The 5,129-nt window shown below is 50.5% G+C and overlaps 1 long non-coding RNA gene across 1 annotated transcript; it reads left to right on the plus strand.

The window, feature by feature from the left end:
• Positions 1–336: 336 nt before the first annotated feature.
• Positions 337–4,184, plus strand: LOC131383826 (uncharacterized). Its single transcript, XR_009214179.1, has 2 exons — positions 337–1,450; positions 3,992–4,184. It is a non-coding gene; the product is annotated as an uncharacterized LOC131383826 (long non-coding RNA).
• Positions 4,185–5,129: the final 945 nt, after the last annotated feature.

The raw sequence follows: 5,129 nt of genomic DNA on the forward strand, positions 1-5,129 counted from the left end.
TCCAGCTAGTCGGGAGGCTGAGGCGGGAGGATTGCTTGAGCCCAGGAGTTGGAGGCTGCAGCGAACTAGGATTGTGCCACTGCACTCCAACCTGGGTGACAGAATGAGACCCTGTATTTAAAAAAAAAGAAAAGAGGACCAGGCACAGTGGCTCATGCCTGTAATCCCAGTACTTTGGGAGGCCGAGGTGGGTGGATACCTGAAGTCAGGAGTTCAAGACCAGCCTGGCCAACGCGGTGAAACACCGTCTCTACTAAAAATACAAAAATTAGCTGGATGTGGTGGTGCATGCCTATAATTCCAGCTACTCAGGAGGCTGAGGCAGGAAAATCGCTTGAACCCAGGAGGTGGAGGTTGCAGTGAGCTGAGATCGCACCACTGCAATCCACCCTGGGCGACAGAGCGAGACTCAGTCTCAAAAAAAAAGAAAAGAGGGTGAAGGTGGCTAAATAGCATAACATGTCAGAGATTTAACATGTCAGAGATTTCCACATGTTATCAATTCTGTTTCATGGCTAAGAACTGGAAGGGACCTTTGAGGACATCTAATCCTCATAGGACTTAACAATAGGATGAGGAAACAAACTCAGAAATAGGCTATAACTTGCCCAAGGCACTCAGAGAGGGAATGCCAGAGCCAGGGCCAGCTCTCAACTTCAGGCCAGAGAAGCGCAGGGTCTTCCATGAGAAATAGGGCCTGTCAGACTGGACAGGCTCCTTGGAGGTGGTCCAGTGAGTCCAATCCCTTTTTTTTGCCGCGGCTTAGACGAGGGGCCGCTGAGGATTCTCAGAATTCGCTGGATCTGGACCCAGACTTCCGGCTCCGCAGTGCAGCCTGAATGATCAACAGGGGAATGTGGGTTCGCCAGGGTCCCCGGGGGTAGAGGCACCTCTCCCTGTGCGGGGCCGGGGATATTACTCAACACGGGTCTTAGGTGTCTGGGCTGCTGGGGTCTCCTCCACGGGCAGGAGCCACGGCCAGGACGTGCAGGCCGCCCCCTGCTGGTCCGTCTCGGAACCGGGCAGGTGGCCGCGGCGCTGCCTGGGTTGGGGGCATGGCCTTACAACGGTGAGCCAATCCCAGGCCGCACCGTGGATAGGGGCGGGCGTTCACTTCTCCTCCCCGTCCCTTGGTTCTCTCCGCGGCGGAAGCTGTGCGGCGACCTAGCAACCGTCCTTGCCGACCCTCCCGCCGGTGACTTGGCTGCGACCCGCCCTTCTTGCCACAGCCCTTTGGAAAGCGAAGGTCCCTTCAGGGCCAAAAGGACAGAGAGGTTTTTTCCTTCCTTCCTTCCCTCCTTCCCTTTTTCTTTCCTTTCTTTTTCTTTCTTTCCACAGAGTCTGACTCAATCACCCATGCTGCAGTGTAGTATCATGATCCGCTCACTGAAGCCTCTGCCTCCCGGGTTCAAGCGATTCTCCCAACTCAGCCTCCCAAGTAGCTGTACAGGTGTGCACTGCCACACCCAGCTAAATTTTGCATTTGTAGTAGATACGGGGTTTCATCATGTTGGCCAAGATGGTCTAAAGTGATCCGCCCGCCTCGGCCTCCCAAAGTGCTGGGATTACAGGCGGGAGCCACTGCTCCCGGCCAGGACAGGGATTTTGGTTGGTTGGTTGGATGGAGCCTTACAGTTTGGATGTGGTGAGCATGAAACGCATACGTTCAAGAAGCTGAGCCAACAAAGGGCTTACTCTAGGTGGACTGAAAATTCGGTGTTTCCAATTCAAAACATCTGCTCTCCGAGGTGTGGGTGAAGGTATGAGGGGTCCAAAAATGCCCGGGTCCCACCACCTGATGTTGTTAGTTACACTTCTTTTTTTGTTTTGAGGTGGAATTTTGCTCTTGTTGCCCAGGCTGGAGTGCAGTGGCGCGATCTCGACTCATCACAACCTCCGCCTCCTGGGTTCAAGCGATTCTTCTGCCTCAGCCTCCCAAGTAGCTGGGATTACAGGCATGTGCCATCACACCAGCTAATTTTTGTATTTTTAGTAGAGACGGGGTTTCTCCATGTTGGTCAGGCTGGTCTCGAACTCTTGACCTCAGGTGATCCGCCCACCTCGGTCTCCCAAAGTGCTGGGATTACAGGCGTGAGCCACTGTGCCCCGCCGTTGTTTTTTTGTTTTGTTTTGTTTGTTTGTTTGTTTTTTGAGACAGAGTTTCACTCTGTCATCCAGGCTGGAGTGCAGTGGTGCGATCTTGGCTCACTGCAAGCTCCACCTCCCGGGTTCATGCCATTCTCCTGCCTCAGCCTCCTGAGTAGCTGGGACTACAGGGCGCCCGCCACCGCGCCCGGCTAATTTTTTGTATCTTTAGTAGAGACGGGGTTTCACCGTGTTAGCCAGGATGGTCTCGATCTCCTGACCTCTTGATCCGCCCACCTCGGCCTCCCAAAGTGCTGGGATTATAGGCATGAGCCACCGCGCCCGGCCTTGTTTTGTTTTTGAGACGGAGTCTCAATCCCTTGTCCAGGCTGGACTGCAGTGGCACCATCTCAGCTCACTGCAACCTCCGCCTCCCAGGTTCAAGCAATTCTGCCCCCTCAGCCTCTAGAGTCGCTGGGATTACAGGCATGTGCCACCACGCCAGTTAATTTTTGTATTTTTAGTAGAGATGGGGTTTGGCCATGTTGGCCAGGCTGGTCTTGAACTCCTGACCTCAGATGATCTGCCCACTTTGGACTCCCGAAGTGTTGGGATTACAGGCATGAGCCATTGTGCCAAGCCTTAGTTACACTTCTTTTTTTTTTTTTTTTTTTTTTTGAGTCTTGCTCTGTCGCCCAGGCGGGAGCTCCGCCTCCCGGGTTCACCCGGTTCCCGCCATTCTCCTGCCTCAGCCTCCGGAGTAGCTTGGGACTACAGGCAACTGCCACCACGTCCGGCTAATTTTTTTGTATTTTTAGTAGAGACGGGGTTTCCCCATGTTAGCCAGGATGGTCTCAATCTCTTGATGTCGTGATCTGCCCACCTCGGCCTTCCAAAGTGCTGGAATTACAGGCGTGATAGTTACACTTCTTTTGGAAAATGTTCTACATTGACAAACTCTTGAACAGCAAAGAAAGAATATATATATACTAAACAGCAGAATCTATGATTAGTTATACTTCTGTGAAAGAAAAACAAAATCTTGGGACCCCCAATTCACTAGTCCAAAAGGAAAACAATTAAACCGAAGAGTTATGCAAGAAACTGCCTTTCAGTAGGGCACAGTGGCTCACACCTATAATCCCAGAACTTTGGGAGGTCAAGGCCAGAGGATTGCTTCAGCCCGGGAGTTCGAGACCAGCCTGGGCAACATAGTGAGTCTGCATCTCTACAAAAAAAATAGAAAAATTAGCCGGGCACGGTGGCATGTGCCTGTGGTCCAAACTACTCGGAGCTGAGGTGAGAGGATCCTTTGAGCCTGGGAGGTCGAGGCTGCAATGAGCCAAGATCATACCACTGCACTCTAGCCTGGGCAAGAGAGTGAGACCCTGGCTCAAAAAAATAAAAAAGCAACTGCCTTTCCTTTTGTTCCTAAGCAGATAGTTACAGATAAAAGGGTAAATATTGCCTGGGCATGGTGGCTCACGCCTGTAATCCCAACACTTTGGGAGGCTGAGGCAGGCGGATCACAAGGTCAGGAGATCGAGACCAGCCTGGCCAACATGGTGAAACCCCATCTCTACTAAAATACAAAAAATTAGCCGGGCGTGGTGGCAGGTGCCTGTAGTCCCAGCTACTCAGGAGGCTGAGGCAGGGGAATCACTTGAACCCAGGAGGTGGAGGCTGCTGTGAGCCGAGATCACGCCACTGCACTCAAGCCTGGCAACAGAGAAAGACACCATCTCAAAATAAATAAATAAATGAATAAATAAATAAATAAATAAATAAATAAATAAATAAGGTTAAATAACTCCACAGATAGCTACTCTATGTTCACAATATCTGATTTACTGAGCGTGAGATGAATACGTAATTTATTCCTCTATCTGCTGCTTTTCTCTTGCAGCCTGTGGATCCAGTATGTGACAGTGACAGTCTCCTCCCTCTTTCATTTCCAGTCTGCATTTCTTCTTTAATTACTGAAGCGCTCAAAATTATCTTTGGAGAAAATGACAAACGACACTCCTTCTGTGATTCTGTGTTGCTTTCTTCTGGTCATAGTCCTTAACCTTGGCAAAATAAACTTCTAGATTGATTGAGATCTGTCTTTGACACTTTTTGGTTTATGCTTCTTAGTAGTAGTATTGTGAGGAACACAGGTGCTTAACATCTATTGAGTGCCAGCCATAAACAAAACAAAGATTCCTGCCTTCTTGGACTTTGGGCCTTTATATCTCCTTCTCTCCTTCCACCCTCCTTCCCTCCTTCCCTCCCTCCCTCCCGCTCTCTCTCTCTTTCTCTCTCTCTCTCTTTCTTTCCTTCTTTCTCTTTCTTTCTTTCTTTCTCTTTCTTTCTTTCTTTCTTTCTTTCTTTCTTTCTTTCTTTCTTTATTTCTCTCTCTCTCTTTCTTTTTCTTTTTTTTTTTTTTTTTGAGACGGAGTCTCGCTTTTTCACCCAGGCTGGAGTGCAGTGGCTCAATCTCGGCTCACTGCAAGCTCCGCCTCCCGGGTTCACGCCATTCTTCTGCCTCAGCCTCTCCGAGTAGCTGGGACCGCAGGTGCCCGCCACCACACCCAGATAATTTTTTGTATTTTTAGTAGAGACGGGGTTTCACCGTGGTCTCGATCTCCTGACCTTGTGATCCGCCCGCCTCGGCCTCCCAAAGTGCTGGGATTACAAGCGTGAGCCACCGCGCCTGGCCGTTTCTTTCTTTTTTTGCGGAGTCTTGCTCTGTCGCCCAGGCTGGAGTGCAGTGGCACAATCTCAGCTCACTGCAACCTCCACCTCCCGGGTTCAAGCAATTCTCCTGCCTCAGCCTTCCAAGTAGCTGGGATTATAGGCACCAGCCACCAGCCTTGGTTAATTTTTGTATTTTTAGTAGAGACAGAGTTTCTCCATGTTGGCCAGGCTGGTTTCGATCTCCTGACTTCAAGTGATCCCCCCCACCTCAGCCTCCCAAAGTGCTGGGATTACAGGCGTGAGCCACCGTGCCTGGCTTTTTTTTTTTTTTTTTTTTGAGACACGGTCTTGGTCTGTTGCCCAGG

This window comes from Hylobates moloch, unplaced genomic scaffold (genome assembly GCF_009828535.3).
Source record: "Hylobates moloch isolate HMO894 unplaced genomic scaffold, HMol_V3 SCAFFOLD_6, whole genome shotgun sequence".
Lineage (NCBI taxonomy): Eukaryota > Metazoa > Chordata > Mammalia > Primates > Hylobatidae > Hylobates > Hylobates moloch.